Raw genomic sequence first — 24,492 nt, forward strand, 5'->3', positions numbered from 1 at the left:
CTACTTATAATCTCCCATGTAGAATAAAGGACCTAACCAAAAATTCAATACGTTTCTATCCAATCAGGTAGGTAATCACAATTTTTGGTTATGCTAACGTAAAAGGCCAGTTTTAGGTTACTCTTGCATATGTGGTGATCACAGTGGTTAGATTGGTGAACAGTTGTATGACTAACGGCACACTATGACCTCCACATACACGCTTGGTCATTATCCTAAGGGTAAAGATCAATTGTTAAAAAAAAATTTTTTCCAGATAATTGTTCCCCATAGAGCCAGGGTTGTCTGTTCCTAAACATATAGCCAAAATGATTTTATGTATTTATGGCATGATACTTATACAGAGAAATTTGTGGCGGTTGGATTTTCAGACTACCATCTCAGGTCTGTTGAGGTGTCCCCTGATGTCTGAAGACATAGAGTATATTACTTTGGCACAACATACTGGAATCAACTGTATAATGCGAATAAGATATGGTTTGAGCTTGTTATAAGGTGCAAAGCTCTTCTTTATTGTATGATTGCATAGACAGCTTTTGGGATTGTGCAGGACTCTTCATCAGGCATGTTATAAACATACAACAAACAATGCATACATAGAAAGAGAACACTCACCGGTAGGGAAGGAGACATCCTAGTGTCCCTGACCTTGTTTTCTTGTGAAAACAGTGTAAATGTTACAGGATTATTGGTGATCTGAGTGTGAGGTATGACAAAGATGCAACTTGCAGTATCTGTATCAAGAAGAGAACAGAAACACACTTGCTCATTTCGAGTTTAATGTGACAAACAGAGATGGATCACATTATACAGTTAATTACCGTATTTTTCGCTCCATAAGACGCACTTTTTTCCCCCAAAAAAAGGGGGGAAAATGTCAGTGCGTCTTATGAAGCGAATATGGAGCGGCCGGTCCGGTATTTCCGCCACCGCCACCGTGTCAGAATACCAGGCCGGCTACTCATCTCTTCTCTGCAGCAGGACCTTACCTGTTGCTCGGTCCAACGCTGTAGTCTTCCCGCGCCGGCATCTTTAGTGTGGTCACCCGGCTGTGACAGCTGGGTGCCCACTGTGCATGCGCAAGAAGCGCTGCGCTTTGTTAATGGTCCGGCATCTTCTGGGACACATGACAGGTTCCAGAAGATGCTGGGCCATTCACAAAGTGCAGCGCTTCTCGCGCACGTACAGTGGGCACCTGGCACAGCCGGAGGACAACTCCGCGGAAGTGGGAGCGGGTACCTGTAAAATTCAGGTACCCGCTCCCCGTCCCTCCCCAAAGGTCTGCAGTCTCTGGTCATCCCCTATACTGTCTGCAGTCTCTGGTCATCCCTGTACTGTCCACAGTCTCTGGTCATCCCCTGTACTGTCTGCAGTCTCTTGGTCATCTCTTTACTGTCTGCAGTCTCTGGTCATCCCCTGTACTATGTCTGCAGTCTCTGGTCATCTCCTGTACTATGTCCGCAGTCTCTGGTCATCTCCTGTACTGTGCCTGCAGTCTCTGGTCTTTTCCTGTACTGTGCCCGCAGTCTCTGGTCATCTCCTGTACTGTGTCCGCAGTCTCTGGTCATCTCCTGTACTGTGCCTGCAGTCTCTGGTCATCTCTTGTACTATGTCCGCAGTCCCTGATCATCCCCTGTATTGTGTCCGCAGTCTCTGGTCATCTCCTGTACTATGTCCGCAGTCTCTGGTCATCTCCTGTACTGTGTCCGCAGTCTCTGGTCATCTCCTGTACTGTATCTGCAGTCTCTGACCATCTTCTGTACTATGTCTGCTGTCTTTGGTCATCTACTGTACTGTGTCCGCAGTCTCTGATCATCCCCTGTACTATGTCCGCAGTCTCTGGACATCTCCTGTACTGTGTCCGCAGTCTCTGGTCATCTTCTGTACTGTGTCCGCAGTCTCTGACCTTCTCCTGTACTATGTCCGCTGTCTCTGGTCATCTCCTGTACTGTGTCCGCAGTTTCTGGTCATCTCCTGTACTATGTCTGCAGTCTCTGGTCATCTCCTGTACTATGTCTGCAGTCTCTGGTCATCTCCTGTACTATGTCCGCAGTCTCTGGTCATCTCCTGTACTGGGTCTTCAATTCATTGGTTCAGAATATTTTTTTTCTTGTTTTTCTTCTCTAAAACCTAGGCGCGTCTTATGGTCAGGTGCGTATTATGGAGCAAAAAATACGGTACTTTCTTCATAGTGGCAGCGCAGTTCACATGGAAAAGCATATCAATTTGTGTTAGAGAGTTACCATTACTAACATATAGGATACTAAACAGAGAACGTGAATGTCATAACAATCACAAAATTGAACAAAGTGAGCATATATCAAGTGTGACTAACCTGTATCAAGAGGAGACCAGAAACACACATGACTCACGTGCTCATTCTGAGTTTAATGTGAGCTTGTTGGTTCTTAGTCTCCTGAAATCATACTACAAATCATTAGAGCTCCCTCTACCTGCAGCCTAGTAATAGCATTACTGGGAGGTTTATTCATGCTACACAAACACCTACTTACTACATAAACACTATCATGGGAGAAAATACAAAAATGTCATATATACATAAAGTATATGTAAAATACACACAAATACATGGGTATTACAGTATATGGTACTAATAAAATAAATATGCATTTTACTGAAAGCATCAGCAGGCACATATATGTGTCTCTTACCTAGATAAATGCATAGGCTACAAGTAAACTAGTACATTGAGCAAGCCCTTATGCATTAGTTATAGTCTAGCAAGATTATAACATGCACCCTGAAGCCCACAGTAAGGAGGGTATAGCTAATCAGATTAGTTTTATTGTAATATATTACATATACAGTACATCCAAAAAAGCAGCAAGGAAAAAATGTATACATGGGGAAAAAAGTCCAGAAAAAAATAAATAAAAGGTAATTAATGCTCAGACAGCAACTAGAGGAAAACATTCAGAAAATTCATGCACATGCTCATTACATGCAAGCATCTCCCAGCTATAAAAGCATATCAAAGTAATAAACAATGTACCAGCTTTCAGATTTTTTAATGTCAAACCTTAATTGAACAAGCTGAAGTTAGAAGCTGATTGGCTACTGTGCATAGCTACATCAAATTCTGCACTCTCCAGTTTTAAATCAACTTCACTGTGTTGATCAGATAAGTATGTATTTTCAGGATCTAGCATTCATCCAAAATGTTTAACCTCTCAGGATGTATAATGTTGACTGTGTGCATCCAATATGCTCCCTGGACAGACAGAAAATCTATCCACAGACAGCATGTTCAGAGTGATTTTCATTACAACAATTGTTTCCTCTGGTGGTTCTGATACCCTTTTTTAAGGAGGCAGAGCTGCCAAAGACCCAGGAGGGGTAGCAACAAGATGCAGCACATTTCAAATACACAACATCAATAGATGATGGGAATCCTGGAAACACCAGTGATCGTCCAGAGAAATCACAGCTGGTGAGTTTATGTTATTTTCTAGGGGATTGTTGTCTATCTAGTAGATTTATTGGCTTTGCTTTTGAGATTTAACTTTTTGGATTTTAGAGGTCACTCAAAACCAGACAATTTTTCATACACACCCATCTGACAGGGTTTGCTCTGAGATGGACTGTTTTAAGATGAAAAGTCAAAAAACACTACTTGGGCAGTACACCCCCACTGAAAACTACATCTGCACCATCAGACACAACATCATTAACCATGCTTACCATGAAAGGTCATCAAAGAATCTGAATAAGGACAAAAAAAAGCACTGTGGTCCCTGTGGAATGATAATGACATATTTTTAAGCATGCAGGTAACGGTGGGGCCCTTGTAGTGATGGTCATTGTAGTGATGAACCATTCTGACTATAGGAGTGACATATTATCTATGTTTTTAATGCAATTTATTACAAGGTTGATAAAAAATCTACTGTATTACCCAACATAATGAGAAATCTTCAGTCTTTGATTGACAATACAAACATGCAAATGTTTGGTTCACTGATGAGGTGGCTGAATTTTTATGTAATGAACATCCTCTACTACTATAGTCATATATGGACTACCAAAAACAGGGGACATTTTCCACTGAAATTCAGACCCACAAGGTCTCTGACCCAACCTTTGGTTCAACTTATTGACCTTTATTTGCAGCCCTTAATAAAGAGACTACCTGCATACATACAGGATACAAATTAATTCCTTGATAAACCTAAAGCATATAATGTTTTTCTTGATGGTTGAAGTTTAACTACAATGGATACCTCCTATCTCTACACTTGTATTCTTAATGAAGCTGAGTTGCAAGCAATGCAACAAGCATAATGGGGGAAAATTGTCAAAACGGGAACAGATATAATCTGGAACAGATGCACATGGCAACCAATCAGCTTCTAGCCACAGCTTGTTCAGATAAGCTTTGAAAATGAAAGACAGAAGCGTATTGGTTGCCATGCCCAACTGCTCCAGATTCTGGCTGCTCCAGTTTTGATGAATTCTTCTCAAAGTGTGTGGAATGTTTAGGGCTGTCTCTTCTAATTAACATCATTTTTTGCCTTTGAGGATAAACAGTATATACAAACATGTGGTACTGCCATGGGTAGCTCAGCTGCTCCTTCATTTGCTAGCCCTTTTGTTGGCTACTTTGCATAGTGTTTTCTCTAGTATGTTCATAGAAATATGTTAAGGCCTGGATGAGGTATAAAACACTGCAAAGTAGCCGAAGGAGATTATATACTCCTTATGCAGCAATGGAGTGTGTCATTTTTTAAAAGGTTTGTAAAAATGTTATGCATTATTTTTCCTGAGATGGTATTTAATCCTGAACTTTCTTTAATTTTGGAACCTTTAGATCTCAAACTGTGATGGCTTTTTGTCTACCTCTATTTTTACAAAACCCACTGACAGAAATACCCTACTACATTATCTCACTGCACATTCCAAACAACTCAAAAACAGCTTACCCAATTCCCAGTTAGGGAGTAGGTGACATTTATGTATAAAGAAATTATTGGAATGTGGCTGCTTCAGTCAGGTCCTTGATGTAGCAGACCAATTTTTGTGCAAAGGTTCAATCATGAGTTCATATACTGTACATTAGGCAAGCATCTATCCATAAGTTAAACACCTTGAAGGCTGGTAAAACACTGTCAATGGGCGTGGTCTGGTCCCGATCCGAGATAGCAGCCCAGTCCCTGAGCTCCCGAGCCTCGTGGTCCAGCACCTTCATAGGCACCGGCAATCTACAGCATGGACATGGGAAAAATCATCGTGCAGTGCCTCAGAATCCAGGTCCCAATCTCCCTGGGTTCAAAACACCCAGCTGTGCTTGAACATTCCGGAGCTATTCCAGTCACAGCACAGAGACACTATGGCACTGTCTCAGGCCTTATTCCAGGCCTCGCCTCAGGCACCCTCCAGCAGATCCTGCTCACCCAGCAGCCTCTCTTCTGCATCCCAAGACCACTCCTGCTCCTCTCCGAGCGACCCCGCCACCCCCCCACTGAGCCTAGCGGACCTACATGCAGTCACTGCAGACATCAAATCATCAGTATCTGCTGCTCTGAGAAGGGCCACCTCAATGGAAGATGTCCATGAAGTTGGCCGCGCAGACCCCAAACTCCGCCATTCTTCTCCTCCATCTTCCCCACCTCCGGCTCCTTTTGGAGCCCCTAGGAATGGCAGCCCTATAGCTTCACCAGCTCAGTGAAGAGCCCAACACTCTTCATAGACCAGAAGACCCTATTACAGCTCCCTCATTGGCATGAGGACTCATGCCACACCACTGTTCTCCCTTGTTCTTTCACCTGATCTCAGGCATACCAGAAGACCTTGTTAGATCTGCAATACCCCTTTATGCCAGGTTTCATCGGTACCTGCAAATCTGTACCAGCTTCTCCTTACTCCCCCCAGCATCTCTCCTCGCCCCTCTACCATTACATATGCCAGAGAAATCTCGCCTATGTGTGGGATCTCTCACATCTCTTCAGAACCTCCTTGGAACTCTCATTTACGCTGACCTGCACCGTATAGGTCACCCTCCTACAGAAATGTAGGAGCTATAGCCTCGTTCACCTCACAAGTTCAACTGTAACAAGGGACTACTCTGATGCCCACTTCACCCAGCATGCCCATATACCTGGACACTTGCAAGTCTGCTCTGAGATGACCTACATTGAGAAGTGCTTTCCACCTACCTCCTCTATCAACCATTGCTTCTCTGGACTACTACCCCCGATTTTTGACCAACCTCCTGCAGGCCCGGAACAGGAAAAAGATGCTCCATGGCAGAAGATAGCACGCAATCAAGATCTTTCAGCCTCAGGACAACTGCTTCACCTAAGGAACACCCCATTCACCATACCTGCTTTACTTTCTGGCCATCTCTCTCCAACCCCATCTGCTACACTCCTTTGAAATATGGCACTACCAGCTTCATATGCCCCTTTCTACCCCGGGGAGTACAGAGGCCTCTTATATAACTCAATGCCCTACTGCATAGGTAAGTGACTTGTGGGACTTCCTACAATACTATTCTAACTCAGCATTTGACTTTTACCTGTGCAGGGACAAACCCTCCTCCATGCTTCTTCTTCTTCTTCTTTCTCCATTGTCCACCCTACACCCCAACCCACCTCCTCTCCTTCCCTTCATCCCTCTATTCCTCCACGTGTACCGCATCCCTTCTCTAATTCCCCTCCCCTTTGCTGTTTGGTTTTTCTCCTTTCCCTTCCTTCCCCATCCCCATTCTCTCCTTCCCAAATGCATGGATACTATCACCTTAGTTCTTAACTCTGTCATGCCTCATTATTGTAATGGTTATGCTTGTCTCTCACTTGTTGTACTATGATACTTGTATGCTGATTTGCTTTATCGTCTCATTGCTCTATAAGTTCTACTTTGTCTTACATGATCTGGCGACTGGGAATCCGAGGAAGATTTTTTCTAATTAAATGACTGCCCCTACCCCTACATCCCTCCAACTCCCCACTCTCTCCACCACCCTCTTACTCCCACCCCTTTCCCCTCTTCCCACTTCCTATTTTCTTCTTCCCCTACCATTGTCCCGCTCCATTCTGCATGCAGACCATAGCATCTCACCTCTTCCCATCCCTGAGGATCATCTTCAATGATAGATGGCTATATCTCCTCCTCGGACTCCCAGATCCCATATTGCATACCTCACCTTAAATGATTGTCCCTAAAGTCTCTTTATTGCAAGCAGGCCCCAGTATTACTCCCATTCATGCAATGCTTGACCAGCATGATTCCAAGGTTGGCAGCTGATTCCAAGGTTGTCTCAGCTATTCCTCTTATTCCCTTGAACCCCCTTCACCCAACGGTCCCCTCATCACCATCCTGCCCCTGTGATCAAACATAAGGTAATTGGCTAACATATTAGAGAGGCCACACCCTCCATCCATGGAATCTCATCCCCTTCTGCCTTTATGTTTGCACACCTGACCACTGCGAGGCTCTGGACAACACCCCATCCACAGTCACTTCCTACCATGTCCACACAGGGCACTCTGGCAGTTCCTGCTGACATCTACCGGAAACCCCTCCATTTAGGGTGCGATAGCTGGCCTACTCCCACACCAGGTATTTAACCCCCACCCCTGCCCTTTTTCCACCCCCCCCACCACTCTTTCCTCTACAACCTACACCTAAACTCAGCCTCCAAGACCTTCTCCTGCATGATACATGGCGAACCCTCCACCCAAATGAAAAAAGATTTCACATTCTCTTTAGCCCCCCACAACAGGAAGGAACTCTTTAACAAACTCAAACTCCTGGAAGCAAAACACAAACACACACTAGCCAGACAAGCTCTCCAGGAACATACTGAGGTCCGCACCCTCCTAGACGAGATGGGGCGAAACCTCTGGCGGAAATACATTTTGTCGCAAAAACTATTCTATGAACACAGCAATAAATCTGTTAGCTCAAGAGAGTTGTTAGAAGTGCAGAGAGCGCGCGAGAATTTGAAAAATTCTATTCTTCTTTATATAACCTCTCCTGGATGGAGACCCCCCTACTCTCTCCCTCTTCCAGATCAACTCTCCTGAGAGAGTTCTTGGCTAGTCATTGCCCTAAGTCTATCACTCCATTCACTGCTAAAAAACTGGACCGTCCCATTCATCTTAGAGAATGGGAACTCGTGCTCAAACAGCTAAAACCAAATAAAAGTCCTGGACCCAATGGTCTCACAACCACATACTAAAAGATGTTCTTGGACGTCCTCTTCTCCCCCTTCTTATGTGCTTTCAACTCCCTATCACCCTCTGCTTCTTTCACCCCGGAGATGCTGACTGCCCACATAGCCGTCATACCCAAAGCAAGCAAAGACACCACTCAGGCCACACACTACAGGCACTCACTCACTCCTGGATGTAGTTATCAAGATCTTTGCCAAAATTATAGCTTCCCACCTACTCCCCCTTCTCCCATCGATCGTAACGGCTCATCAGGTGGACTTCATTCTTGGACAGGAAGCCAGGGATAGCACCATCAAAGCTACTAACTTGCACCACCTCTTGACCTCCTCCAACCAAAAGGTTTTTTCCTTTCATTGGATGCGGAGAAGGCATTTGACAGGGTAGCATGTGACTAGATGGAAACTGTACTCCAGACCATGGGTCTCAGCACTTGTATCCCTTTTGTTATGTCTGTGGCGATTGGACGCGGGCAACCATTTTGTTAAAAATCTACTGTAGCAAGCGTACACCCAGAGATGGACGCGGTTCAACCATTTTGGCTTCAACCTCCATCTTGGCAAAGGGTCAAACATATTCCCCCCCTCAGTCTCGTTCTTCCTCTCTGTTCAACCACAGCAACATATGGCCTGTGTGTTGGCAGTGTCACAACAGGCAAGGGCACAGCAGGGAGCCCCGAGCTATAAAACCCCCAAGGGAGCTGGGGCCTCGCTGTCCAAAGAACCTGAGTAATCTAGCACATCGTAACAAGATAACCCAAGCCTTCCCCTGTTCAAACACATTCCAGAGGAGCACGAACCAGATAATACTTTTAAAATCCATTTTTCCCCTGTGTCTCATATCTTGGAATATGAGAGACTTACATAAAAACCAGACATATCTTCAGATTGCCCATGAGAAGACAAACACTTTGATAGGTCACACTCCCTGACTGGGATACCTAGGAAAGCAGAAAATTACATCTCTGGAACCATTCAAATATGCAATTCATATTTCATATCTACCCGTTCCTCAGATGCGTCTGCATAGTAATCTACCCGTGGGTGGAATGTCACTTGTGCATAGGAAAAGTTATAAGTCAAAATATGAACTAGAATAGATTTTGGCTCTAGTTTAGGTCTACGTCCAGACCTTCCCTCCCTAAACGGGGCATTGGTCCTTGACTTCAGAGACACCCCCTGCTAGGGAACTACAAAATAGGCTGTCAGGTGTAAGAGAGTTAAGTTGAAGAATTCTCCCTTTTTAACATTAGAACAAACTTGGGAGACAGCCCTTTCGCTCTGAAACTTGATCTGCAAACCCAAGGCTGATTGGCCAGTACTTTAACCCTTTAACCTCCTTTCTGTTACCTCTTTGCTGTGCTGTTGTTCTCTGTATATTTATATACAGTATATTGGTTTATATTACAGTATATTACAGTATATTGGTTACATCTCTTTTTCTGTAAATATTATTTATTTTATTATTAATAAAATTATTAATATTAATATTATTTTTATTGCACCCTTTTGACCTTTTAGTAATAAATCTTTCTTTCTGAAAGTGTTGAACTGTTTCTAAAGCTCCTTAATGCAATTTACAAATTCCTGCCTCTAAAAGAGCGCTACTGTGCTTGTTTAACCCTCTGTATAACTGGCCTGCGGTGACAGTGTTATACAGACGATTATCTCAACCATCATAGTGTTATTGCTGGTATAGCTGAGTTTCCTCTTTCTCTGTGCAAAAAGGAGGTGGTGGCAGTGTGAAGGGTTAATTGTGTAATTAACCTGACCCAGTAACAATCACTCCCAGGCTGCCGGTACATCAATTGTGGTCCAATTTGCTGGAAAATCGTTGTGCAGGGTGCAGCTGGGCATGGCATTGTTACGCACGTGACATCGCGGTTTTAGATTGACTAGTCCTTCGGTCACGAGTTTGGTGAGAAGGTCAGGGGTCTGACACCGCATTTGTCACATCTACCATCTTGTATCATACCCTGCAAATGTCATTCTCACTCCGTTCAGTCTTCCCCCTCCCTTTTTTGAAGGAATGTGGTCTGTGTGTCTGCTGAGTTCAGGAGTGCACAGGGCACAGCTGGATACCCAATTAGCTGGTTCCAGGATGTCTGTCAGGCTCTTGCCTTGGCCTGGTCGTAAAGCTATATATCAGTCCGTCACTGGACATGAAAAGCATTCCAGAATTTCAGTAAAACATACATCCCACTTGAAACCACTTTTTCATACAATTTCATAAATCCCGGCAGGAACAAGGTACAATAAAACAAAGCATATATTCAGATAGGTCAGTTTAATACGAGTCACCTGAAACCTTACTCCCCTATGTGGCACCTACACGAGAGTAGAAAGCAAGTCTTTATCTGGAACGGTAAGATATGTCATATGTGATGTCTGGACGTTCAGGATATCATTCTGCATATTAATCTACCAGTGGCTAGGCTGCTACATGTACCTAGTGAAGGTTATTGACCATGGTATAAAGGTGTGAGGGATTTGGTCATACCCGGGGTCCCCGCCTTAACAACCCACCCCAAATGAGGCGATTGGTTCTCTGCTTTAAGGAAACACCCTGCTGGGTTGCTAGAAAAGAGGCTGTCATGCCTGGAGAAGGATGAAGAGATTCTCCCTTTTAACATCAGGAACCAACTTTGGGAGAAAAGGCACCCTTTTGTTCGGACACGTGAATTCTGATTAAACCACGATTTTTGCAAGTATCCTACCTTCTTAAACTTCTTTCTTTTATCTCTCTGTTGTGTTACTGCTCTCTCTATTTATATATATATATATTTGTTACATCTTTTTCAATAAATATTTTAATATTTCACTGCACCTCACACTACTCTCCCTGCCCTTTTAGCAGAAAAACTTTCACTCCCTATCGAACCTCGCAATAAACTTCTCGAAATCTTACGCACTTAATGTATCTCTTTCACCACAAGCTGTTTCCCACTGCCAAAATAACTTTCCTTTTCTCTGGAAACCAGACGCTATCACTTATCTCGGCATCCAACTTCCTACGCGCCTTCGAGATCTGTACTACAAAAATTACCAGCCCATTCTGCGATACTTAACAAACGATTTTAAGTGTTGGAACAAACCTATCTTCTCATGATTCGGTAAAGCAGCCATCCTTAAAATAAATGCCCTCCCGTGACTTCTCTAGCCCCTACAAACAATACGCATCCAACTTCCTCGAGCTTTCCTACTCTCCTACAAGAACCTATGTTCTGGCTTTCTCTGGAACAACTGCAGACCAAGAATCAGCTACGTGAGACTGACACTGTCTAAGCACAAAGGGGGTATTTTACTTGACCTTCAGAATTATTACCACGCATGCCACCTTTCCAGGATCATAGACTGAAACGTCCATGAAACCCTCAAAGACTTGGGCAAACTCGAAGCCTCCTTCATACCCATACCTCTGGCCTCTCTGCCCTGGCTTCACGCCCGTCACATCCCTCTTGAGGCGAATTCTCACCCCCTCATCTCCCCCACTCTTCGAACTTTCAGTGACGCGTGCAAGGCCACTCGTTCCTTCTCATCAGATCCAGACCCACCCCAATATGACAGAATCCCAACTTCCCAACAGGCTTACACCAACATTTCCTACTAGACCATTGGTCCTCTGATCGGATCTTAGCCCATCACTTCTTTGGCAGACGTTAACTCCTTTCATGGGAGCAACTCTCATCTTGCACTGGTAAAACCCCCATTCCTTCTTGGACATGCCTACTACTCTCATATTATTTACGTTCCCTTGACAAAGATCTGGCCATTTCTAGGCCCTTTACTTCATTTGAGACATGTTCAAAAAAGTCTCCTTAAAACCATTTGATTTCCACCATCCATTCCCAGCTGCTCTCGGACCAACCTTCTAACAGCGGTACAGCTTTTGTGGCATGGGAGAGAGATCTCTCCAGTTCCCTCACTCAGGACAACTGGGAATAAATACACTTGAACATACATAAGGGTTCAGTAAACATTTTCACTCAAGAGAACGGATATAAAATCCATCACGCTGGTATCGAACCCCAGCTCCTCTACACAAATTCCACCCAGACATCCCAGATACCTGTTGGAGATGTAGGAAAGATATTAGGACTCTCCTATATGTCTGGTGATCTTGCCCTCCACTTCAAACTTACTGGTCTGAGGTACATCAAATAATTCAACAAGTGACTACCTACACCCTAGACTTCACGCCCGCTCAGTTAATATTTCATCACTCTTCTTTACCGCATTCAATCTATTTCAAATCCCTAGCCATGCATATGGTTAACGCAGCGAAACAGTGCATCTCGAGTCACTGGGGCTCAACACACCCCCGACCATTACAGAATGGCTTAAACACCTCCATAAACTGGCTGAAATGGAAGAACTAATCTATATAGCCCACGATTCGCATGTTGGTCTCATTTCCAGACGACAGCAGAATTCACCCTCCTGACTAACTCCCCTCTCTCCTAACTTCTGCATTGCCCTGCATCTATGGCATTCCCTTCATTTCCTCCCAGCTATGTCACTTACAGCACTGGCAGAACTTACCCAGTGTCAAACACCTAACCGCCTATGCTTCCCCCTCCTCGCATTGAGTTACTACTTTCCAGAATTAGGGGAACACCTATCCCCACCCCAGCCCAAGAGGAGGAGTAAGAGATGGCCACCACCACCCTCCGACCCCCTCCTCTCTTTCTCTAACCCTCCCCCCCTTTTTTTCTTCTCTCTCTTCTTTTCTCCCTCCCCTTTTCCCACACTTTACTCTGCTGATTTCCTGCCCTACATAGCCTGTCTTTACAACATCTCCACCGCAAGATTCCATGTCCCCTGTCTGCAGGGGCCATACTCCATCTGTTCAGATGTACTTACAGTATATGTGGAACTAGCTTTCCCAAGATCACTTGATCCCCATGCTTCTCCCAACATGCCCTATTCCAAAGGCCCTTCCCACTTCAACACCCTTCTGCAAAGGATCCAAGCATTTTTTCCCCCATGTTACTTCCCACATGAGCCATATCTCTTCCCCTCCCCTTTCAGGGTCACACCTTCCCTTTCCCTTTATTCCTTTCTTCCACAGAGGCAATGCCCCACTAGTTCATTCATGTTCACTTTTGATCAGTACTCGTTGTACTTGCAAGCTGTTTCTTGTATTATACTATTTGAATCTAACTAATATTCATGTCTCTATGGATCTTACCCTTTCAATAAAAATTTTTTTGAAAAAAAAAACACTGTCTCCCAAGCTCAAGGTGCCAATTTTGCAGACCTGCAAATGCAAGATAGATGCATATTACGCGATTGGTTAATGCAAACTGACCCCCAGATCCAAATCCTATGCATCTGCTCAGGTGAGATTACCAGAAGGGAGTTGGTGACATGTATGTACAAAACATTTTTGGAATGTGGCTACTCCAATCAGGTCCTTGATGCAGTAGGTACATTGTTGTGCAAAGGTTCAATCATGAGTCCATATACTGTACAATAAGCAAGCATCTATCCATAATTTAAACACCTTTTGAAGGCTGATAAAACACTGTCTTCCAAGCTCAAGGTGCCAACTCCGCAGACCTGAAAATGCAAGATAGATGCAGATTATGTGATTGGTTAATGCAAACTGACCCCCAGATCCAAATATTTGAGAACATCTTATATTATCAAATAAAGTTAAATGTAAGTTTGCAAGGAAGTTATCTATGGCACACATCCACATTCCGATAAATACCCTATACATGGCACAATTACAATAGTAACATGGACTACTTTGTTCATCTACTTAAGTGCCCCTGAAGGCTCACATATGTTAGCAAAATGATAGGTCCTTTTGAATGACATTTGCAACGCTATAGAAGTAACATTAAATTAGCACTAGGAAAAATGATGAAAGGAGAACTTGTTGATCAGAGTAATAACTGTAGCAATGCTCTTTGCAGAAAATAACCACCAGGTGCATGGATTATAAGGGATGGGCCCTTGAACATATTGATAGACCATCAAGAAGAATCAGAGATTGATTCCCCCTGTACATCCTGGAAGATTAAACATAACCCTTTCCTCAATATAATTTGAAAATAAATGCTAGATCCTTAATCTGACCAAAACATTGTTTTCTTTCCTACTATTTCTGTTATCATGACATCCATTTCTCTTCTAGTACCTCATGATGTCTGTCAATGCAGCATACATTAACAGTACCCACTGCTCTCTTCTTATTTGTTCCATGTGATCATATTGCACATTGTACATATAGTGCTGATTTGCTTGTGATGTGAGGGAAAATACCTGTTTATCTAATTCTAGTGCAACGATTTAGTAAGGTTCTCCTCTTTTTCTCTTATTTTCTTGCTTTTTTCCTCTGCTCGTCGTTTTCCTTTTTGGCAGGATTTCCTGTACTTCTTTTTCTTGTTGCATCTTTGGTCTTACATGGGTCATGTCGTGATACATTGCTTACTACTTTGATATGCTTATATACAGTAGCTGGGAGATACTTGAATGTAATGTACACACACAGCTTGCTGGATGTTTTCATTCTCTTGCTGGCTGTGAAAACATACATGCCTGGATGTCAGCCTTTATGTACTGATAGTTCTAGCGGATTGCATATCTTACCCACTGCACCACGTTTCCCATGCATATTTGTATGTGTTTATTACTTCTGTTTAAGCTGCACTCTTTGCTATTTTTCTCATTATTGGTTTCACTCTACGTGCAATGTGGTTAGGGACAGAAGTTTAAGAGCAGGAAGGTAAGTAGTTTTTGTTACAGAAGAGACACTGTATGCAAAAAAAAGAGCCTTCCTGCTTGTAAACTTTCTTTTTTTTGCTTTAAGTTTGAGTACAAGATTTTTGAAGGTCACATTAAATGTACTCAAACTGTAAAACTCACTTTAAAAAAAGGACTTAAAGTGTAAAAAACGGAAAAACTTTTTTTTTAGTTTTGGATAGAGTGGAGAGGGATTAGAACACTTGTCAGTTTGTATTGCTGTCTGTGCCCCCCATTAAGGAGATTCACTCTCACTATTTGTCCTGTTTACCATTATCATTGAAAGTGAAAGTAAAAAAAAATCCTAAATTTTGGGTTATCCCCAGGAAAAATAATAGAGGGGAAATCTTCCAATGGGGACACTTGTTATGGTGACCTGGGATTCCCCTCAGGGATTTCCTCTCACATGCTGTTTGGTTATGGGACAGAACGTGAAGGGAAATCTCTGCAATAGGACACAGAAGGTGACAAAAAATCTGACAGGGGTTACAACTCTCCCTTGCTCAATCCAAAAAGAAAAAAAAAAGGGTTTTGCCTATAGTTCTACTTTAAGGAGACACATTTGAATTGATCTTGCAGGAGTGTATTGATACTAACCTGATACAACTGAGTATAGGAGAGTATGTGCCTCCTCTCATGTGACAGCGCTCAGGTCCTATGGCCAATCACTATGCTCAAACACCATCACATTATGGAATGGGAGTGACAGAACTGCTCTTTCTAGGCTCCAATGCCAGCCAGCACCAGATATTCAGATATTGTGGTGGCAGCTGCAATGGATGAAGGAGTGGATTTTTGAAAAGATAAGTATATTAGGTCAGAAGGGGGGGGGGGGTCTGTAAATGCGTACAGTGTCATTTTAGAAGATTCATTGGATCTGGGTTACTAGATCTGGAAATTAAGTTACCTTAAAATATCTGTCTAAAGCCAAATCTTTTTTTCACTTTGGATTTAGTAGTTAAAACCCCTCTTAGGGTTTTTTTTTGTCATGTCAATTACTGTCCAATAGACACAACAGAAATGGAGAGGGAATATCTCCAGAATGAGGGAAATACTGAAACAAATGTCCCCAGTTGAATATTTCCCCTCTGTTTTTGTTTTGGTAACAATGTTTACCAGGACAAAAAGGTAAACCACCTCAACATGGATACAGAAACCAATAAAAACCTGACAGATGTTCAAATCCCTCACTACTATTAAAAATTGTGACTGTGTAAAGGGACCCTCCTCCCTAGCCAACTAAGTCTACCATTACTAGCACTCGCCTGCTCCTTCCTTCTTTGCAGCTGGCACCAGAATCTCCAGTGTTGGCTAATGTTGGCCACTAAGGGCAGTGGTGACTTCACTAATTCTGTCCTGTGCTTATGCCTAGTGAATGGATGCTAAAGCTGAGCACTGTCACATGGGAGGAGGTCTTATGTTCCCTCATACCTGGAAGCACTGGGTATTTTGCTGGATGAAACGGTGAAAGGAGGAGTGGGGGAGCAATGGGAAGGGTAGAATTAGTGAGTGTAGAGAGCAGTCTTGACACAGACACTGTGGGGTTTATGTACTAAAGCTGGAGAGTGCAAAATCAGATTCAGTTCTGCTTAGAAACCAATCAGATTCCAGGTTTTAGTGCCAAAGCTTAATTGAACAAGCTGAGGTTAGAAGCTGATTGGTTTCTTTGCATAAGTGAGCCTGATTTTGCACTCTCCAGCTTTAGTAAACAACCCCCAGCCAGTTTGCCTGAATAATCAAAGTGACATTTGGACTTATTTACTATAGGATTTGAGAATCTTCACACCATAAAGTGAGTGAATATTCACTTCAATTATCCAGTCATTTGAAAAACAATTTTCAGTTCACTTTGAATACCCAATCATGTGCAAAAGTAATAAGTAAACAGGGATTTCCTTTTTCTCACATAATAAATTGTGTGAATGTTCACTTCATTTATCCAATTATCTGAAAATTCAATTCCTTCGGTAAATCAGCCTTGTTGTCTCTTTAAAGGAACTGGTATTCACAAACATCCAGCCATGTGCAAAGAGTAAACATGGGTGCATTTCATTTTAATATATGTAACACTATGTTATATCAAGCCCAAGCTTACATCAGTTTACTAAACTGCACTTAAAGCTGGCTATAGACAGGTTGTTTTTTTTGTTCAGCTAATGGGCTGAATGAAAAAACTTACAGATTCCTCCATCCACACAAATTAGGTGAATGGAGAAATCCCCCGACTGGGACATTATATTCTTACAGCAGGAGTCCCAGGGGCGGACTGACCATTCGAGCACTCGGGCACTGTCCGAGGGCCCGTGGTCAGTAGGGGGCCCCATGAAATGCCCCTGGTACCTTTTATAGGCTTTGACTGTGCTTTGAGTGTGGGTAAGGACACAGGGGCCCCATGATCCCCTATTGCCCAGGGGCCCCATTAGTTGTCAGCCCGCCCCTGAGCAGGACACTTGCCAGCAGCTGCAGCCACTGATTGATCAACTTCTGTAAGAGGGGTATGCTGGAAACCTTTTATCAAACAATCAACTTCTGTCTAGGTGGGATGGCCACACACATTGAATTTTGGCTGGTCTCTACTGTATCTGCCGCATTTTGATCCTTCCCTGGCGAGCTCTAGCAATGATAGTATGTATAACAGAGATGCATAAAAGAAATAGGCCTAGTACTCTCACTATATATAATGTATATACACTGCTCAAAAAAATTAAAGGAACACTTTTTAATCAAAGTATAACATCAAGTCAATTAAACTCCTGGGATATTGATCTGGTCAGATAAGTAGCAGAGGAGGTTGTTAATCCGTTTCAGCTGCTTTGGTGTTAATAAAGTTTACAACAGGTGCACTAGATGGGCAACAGTGAGATGGCCCTCCACTGACATTATTTTCCCTACTCAGCTATTCAGACTGTTTTTCACTAGTTTTGCATTTGGCTAGGGTCAGTGTCACTACTGGTAGCATGAGGCAATACCTGGACCCTACAGAGGTTGCACAGACAGTTCAACTCCTCCAGGATGGCACATCAATACATGCCATTGCCAGGAGGTTAGCCGTGTCTCAAGAGCATGGAGGAAATTCCAGGAGACAGGCAAATACTCTAGGAAAGCTGGACAGGGCCATAGAAGGTTCTTAACTCATCAGCAGGACCAGTATCTGCTCCTTTTGTGCAAAGAGGTGCAGGATGAGCACCGCCATAGCCCTACAAAATAACCTTCAGCAGGCCACTGGTGTTAATGTCTCTGACCAAACAATCAGAAATAGAGTTCATGAGGGTGGCTGACGTCCTCTAGTGGGCCCTGTGCTCACTGCCCGGCACCATAGAGCTCAGTTGGCATTTGCCATTGAACACCAGAATTGGCAGGTCCGCTATTCGCGCCCTGTGCTTTTCAGAGATGATAGCAGGTTCACCCTGAGCACATGTGACAGACATGAAAGGGTCTAGAGAAGCCATGGAGAACGTTATGCTTCCTGTAACATCGTTCAGAATGACTGCTTTGTAGGTGAGTCAGTGATGGTCTGGGGAGGCATATCCATGGAGGGATGCACAGACCTCTACAGGCTAGACAATGGCACCCTGACTGCCATTAGGTATTGGGATGAAATCCTTGGACCCATTGTCAGAACCTACGGTGGTACAGTGGGTCCTGGGTTCCTCCTGGTGAATGATAATTTTTTTTCAACATTTTTGGTATTTTTTTCAATTATATAGCAAAAAAAAAAAAAAAAAAAACCCAGTGGTGATCAAATATCACCAAAAGAAAGCTCTATCTGTCTCAAAAAAGGATAACAATTTCATATGGGTACAGTGTTGCATGACTAATGTAATTGTCACTCAAAGTGTTATAGTGCTGAAAGCTGAAAATTGGCCTGGACTAAAGGGGTGAAAGTGTCCTGGAAGTTAAGTGGTTAAATCCCCTTTCTTCCCCATTCTGATGCACGGTTTGAACTTCAGCAAGTCGTCTTTACCATGTCTAGATTCCTAAATGCATTGAGTTGCTGCCATGTGACTGGCTGATTAGAAATTTGTGTTACCAAGCAATTGAACAGGTGTACCTAATAAAGTGGCCGGTGAGTGTATATTCATATAGTATGTGTGTTTCAGATTTAAAAAATTATGTAAATGGTATGATGTTATGGTGAAATAGCAGATATATATTCCACAGAATGATGCTATTTAGCATGTAGAATGAAAACTAATGTAACTGACATAATGAACAAATTTCTCTCTCCTTGAGTTTTCAAAGGAACATTTCTGCTGCTATTTATTACTGAAGCATTGCAGTGACAGCAAATGCAGTGTTCATTCTTTTTCTGCAACTACAGAAAAATGGCAACAAAGATGTTTGCCAGACAAAAATAACACTTGTGTCTATATAATTATACTGTGTTTTTCTCCCTTCACTTGAATGTCAACCTTTGCAAAGTGTTTTAAAATGAAGAGTTTGCATGAAGCCAAATGTATCTGCATGTATAAGTAGGAAAAAAGAATTGTACATTAGACTAAAAAAAAGAATGTCAGATTTAATAAACAGACAATTTCCTATGCGTACAAAGTGCCAGAAACACCAGTCTTTAAAAAATAAACTGCAGGTATAACACAAAGTACTTTTTTTTTTTCTTGCCGGCGGATAATGTACTGTTAGAGCTGCTCACCAAGCTCTGCATGGCAGAATTAAACAGAAACAAAGTGAGAACAAAATTTGCAACACTGCACAGTCTTCTGGTTTGGCCATGCGCAAGGAATAGCCAAGAGTAAGACTGTGATTGTATTGACAAGAACAAGATGAATGACCCCCTAGGGACTATAAGATTTGTATTCTACTTTGCACCACCTTTTCATCCTTTGAACCCCCCTTTTAATTCACATGCAGATGAACTTAGACCAAGGCCTTAGTAAATAAGGCCTTTTTTCACTAAGGTTTGTAAGGTAGACTGGAGAATCTAAATATTTATGAGCTTCTTTCCCCTTTCCTCCATGGTTTATGATACTCTCTTCTTGAATGTTGAGGAATTACATTAATGAATGCATGCCTGCACACACAGACACAGAAACCAGGCAAGGAAAAAAAAAACACACAAAGCTTTGTCAGCTCTAATGTCGGCACTTACCAAACAGTTCCCATGAAAAAAAGACAGACAGAGAGATTTAAAATCCGTTGCCAGGACAAAAATAAATTGTACAGCTGAGCTGAAAAGAAAGAACAAAGTTGAATCCTTTCTTCTTTTAACTGCAAAGCAGTTCCTGTTTCATAATGCCTACATTTCAGAGAGAAAAGCAACTTCATTTTCACAAGCAAGCTTTTTTCTAATGTAGAATTATGATTGTCACAGTACTGGGTTCTTTAAGGACAGGATAAGCAAACTAGTGTGCAATGTGTCTTATTTGTCTTGAAAAGAGTTACAGCAGGCAGGTTTAACAGCATAGTTTACATTACTGCATACAAATGCTGTGCTGCTATAATGCCAAGCTAATCGCATACGTGAAATTTTTACCAACCGCTTTCGTTTGTTTGGACAAAATATGGATCGTTTACTAACTGATGAGAAAAGCCATGTTCAGTGATAATATTAATAGAACAGCATGCCCATTCATTTGGATATTGAAAGAATTCCCCAGATGGCTTGTGCAAAAGCATCCCTTGGCACGGCACTACACTTATTTTTCTTCTTTAGATAGAAAGATTGCCCCCTGATTGGATTGGATTTCTATGGCCAGCATACATTTATAGCTAATCTCATATTTATTTCTTGTTCCTATGTTAGAAAAGTAACAGTGACTGACATTTCTATATTTTTTTTTTACTGCTGTTCTTAGAACTGCAGCAACTATATTAGCAAGATTTAGGGAGTGTGTACAATTTGTACTTGAGCCCATACTGATCAAAGGTGCTTGATGAAGATTGCTTCTGACATTAGTATAATGTCCTAAACAAAGATAGATCCACTTTACACGCAATTCTTTGGTCATACTATTTGATTTTGATTGAAGTGAGCAAAAATACCTATGTGCATTTCCAAATTGTAATACCGACAGCAATTTAGGCTGTTCTAGGCCTAATTTATAAGAAGAAGTATCTGAGACACTCTTTGCTGACTTAAAGTGTAGTAAACCCAAATACTAAAGTTGTGGAAATAGATCTTTATTGCCTCATAAATTTACATGCGCTTGTTATATTTTTTAAACATTTACTCACACCAATTAAAAAAAAAAAATCTGTTCACCTTGCTATCTTTGAGACCTTCCTTATAAGAGTACCATTGCTATCTCATCAGCTTCCAGTGCTCTTGGAGTATTGTCACCCTTCTGTGTGAACTAAAGGCAGCTGCAGTCAATGCTCCCTGCTGCTTGATTGCCAGCTGTTCTGGCCTTTTAGCTGTCAAAACTATGACTTCCTGTTTCAGTGATGTCACTGGAAATGACAATCTCAGGTGTCTCCTTCCCACAGCCTTGACCTGCAGGGACAGAATCATCTAGATATCGGCAAGCAAAAAAGTGTATTTAATTTATGTTTTTCTTTAGAAAACCTAGACAGTGCTGTATTGCTATTGTATGTCTGTGCTATATCTTGCATTTTTGTAAAATACAATGCATGCTGGGTTCACAGCCAAACAACTTTTATTTCCCAAGTTTAATTTTCCAGCACTACTGGTAATTTGAAATAACCCTACCCCATGGACATTTTGGTAAGTAAGGCCCAGTTTGTGATTATAATTGGCAGTTGCAGTCCAAATGCTAGTGCATCTTTTTGTTAGTCTGGCTGAAAAAAAGACAAATGTCCATCTAGTTCAACCATAAAAAAAAAAGTTGTAATCCTATACCCACAGTTGATCCAAAGGAAGGCAAAAAAACCCCAGCAAAGCATGATCCAATTTCCTCCTGCAGGGAAAAAAATTCCTTCTTGACTCAATCGGGTATTCCCTGGATCAACTTTACCTATAAATGTTAGTATCCAGTTATATTACATGTATCTAGGTAAGAATCCAGGCCTTTTTAAAGCAATCTACTGAGCTGGCCAGAACCAACTCTTGAGGGAGTCTTTTCCACATTTTTACAGCTCTTACTGTGAAGAAACCTTTCCGTGTTTGGAGATTAAATCTCTTTTCATCCCGATGTAAAAAGTGCCCCCTTGTCCTCTGTGATGACCTCAGGGTGAATAACTCTACACCAAGTTCACTATATGAACCACTGATATATTTATACATGTTGATCATATTCCCCCTTAATCTCCTCTTCTCAAGAGAGAATACATTCAATTCCTTTAATATTTCCTCATAGCTAGAATGTTATGATCCTCTGATACTATTTTTGATGTACTCCGTGTTTGCCTAAGGCTTGGTTCACACTGCTGTAATCTCAAAGTCATGAGACTTGCTTGCAACTTCTTGGCAACTTGCTTGCGACTTTTGTGATTTAACATTGCAGTTTATGGCACTCAAGTCACACCAAAGTCAGAGAAAAGTAGTGCAGGAACCTTTTTTTTGTTAGTGAGACTTGAGTCGCATTCATTAAGATGGCACCCATAGAAATTAATGTGTTTTGACTTGTCATGCGACTTTAGGTGTGGCAAGTCGTATGATAAGTCGCAGCGGTGTGAACCAGGGCTAACTGACCAAATAAAGATAAAAAATTGTATCTAAATGCAAACACCTAAGCTATATTCACACAGCTGTAAAAACACTTTTACAAGCAGTCTTTATTTACAGATCAGAACACAACTGCATTGTTTTCACTGGAGACATTCACACAGGTTGCATAAACATGCACTGCCTATACATCTATAACACAAAATCCAAAAACCTGTGTATATACACACTTTGCATTCTGTTATTTAAAAAAAACAAAACAATTTTATACATTTAAAATGGATATAAAATCAGTTATCATTTACACAGGTACTTTGGAATCTGTAAAATATTTAAAAGCCATGTTAATGTAGCCTGACATCAAACATGTTGTTACACATGTTCCTGTGATGTCAAAAAGATCAAGCCATATATATACAGGTGAAACTCGAAAAATTAGAATATCGTGCAAAAGTTCATTTATTTCAGTAATGCAACTTAAAAGGTGAAACTAATACAGTCATGGCCGAAATTGTTGGCACCCTTGATATTTTTCCTGAAAATAAAGTATTTCACACAAAAAAGGTATTGCATTAACACATGTTTTGCTATACACATGTTTATTCCCTTTGTATGTATTGGAACAAATATAAAACAGAGGCAGAAAAGCAAATATGACATAATGTCACACAAAACCCCAAAAATGGGCTGGACAAAAGTATTGGCACCCTTAACTTAATATTTGGTTGCACACCCTTTGGAAAACATAACTGAAATCAGTCGCTTCCTATAACCATCAATAAGCTTCTGACACCTCTCACCCGGAATTTTGGACCACTCTTCCTTTGCAAACAGCTCCAGGTCTCTCTTATTGGAAGGACACCTTTTCCCAACAGCAATTTTAAGATCTCTCCACAGGTGTTCAATGGGATTTAGATCTGGGCTCATTGCTGGCCACTTCAGAACTCTCCAGCGCTTCTTTGCCATCCATTTCTGAGTGCTTTTTGACGTATGTTTGGGGTCATTGTCCTGCTGGAAGACCCAGGATCTTGGACGCAAACCCAGCTTTCTGACACTGGGCCCTACAGTGCGACCCAAAATCCTTTGGTAATCCTCAGATTTCATGATGCCTTGCACACAGTCAAGGCACCCAGTGCCAGAGGCAGCAAAACAACCCCAAAACATCATTGAACCTCCACCATATTTTACCGTAGGTACTGTGTTTTGTTCTTTGTAGGCCTCATTCCGTTTTCGGTAAACAGTAGAATGATGTGCTTTACCGAAAAGCTCTATCTTGGTCTCATCTGTCCACAAGACGTTTTCCCAGAAGGCTTTTGGCTTACTCAAGTACATTTTGGCAAACTGTAGTCTTGCTTTTTTATGTCTCTGTGTCAGCAGTGGGGTCCTCCTGGGTCTCCTGCCATAGCGTTTCATTTCATTTAAATGTCGACGGATAGTTCGCGCTGACACTGATGCTCCCTGAGCCTGCAGGACAGCTTGAATGTCTTTGGAACATGTTTGGGGCTGCTTATCCACCATCCGGACTATTCTGCGTTGCAATCTTTCATCAATTTTCCTCATCCGTCCACGACCAGGGAGATTAGCTACAGTGCCATGGGTTGCAAACTTCTTGATAATGTTGCGCACTGTGGACAAAGGCAAATCTAGTTCTCTGGAGATGGACTTGTAACCTTGAGATTGTTGATATTTTGCCACAATTTTGGTTCTCAGGTCCTCAGACAGTTCTCGTCTCCTCTTTCTGTTGTCCATGCTTAGTGTGGCACAGACAGACACACAATGCAAAGGTTAAGTGAACGTCTCTCCTTTTTATCTGCTTTCAGGTGTGATTTCTATATTGCCCACACCTGTTACTTGCCCCAGGTGAGTTTACAGGAGCATCACATGCTTGTAACATTCTTATTTATCCGCAGTTGTGAAAGGGTGCCAATACTTTTGTCCAGCCCATTTTTGGAGGTTTGTGTGACAT

At 42.1% G+C, this 24,492-nt stretch overlaps 1 long non-coding RNA gene across 1 annotated transcript in view; it reads right to left on the bottom strand.

Moving 5' to 3' along the window:
- Positions 1–556: 556 nt before the first annotated feature.
- Positions 557–24,492, bottom strand: part of LOC149469805 (uncharacterized) — a 113,121-nt gene continuing 89,185 nt past the window's right edge. Inside the window, exon 4 of the long non-coding RNA XR_016311510.1 lies at positions 557–734. This is a non-coding gene — a long non-coding RNA (uncharacterized LOC149469805). The remainder of the gene's footprint in view (positions 735–24,492) is intronic.

Source organism: Staurois parvus, unplaced genomic scaffold (genome assembly GCF_062004578.1).
Source record: "Staurois parvus isolate SC_StPar_1 unplaced genomic scaffold, SC_StPar_1.0 ptg000059l, whole genome shotgun sequence".
NCBI lineage: Eukaryota > Metazoa > Chordata > Amphibia > Anura > Ranidae > Staurois > Staurois parvus.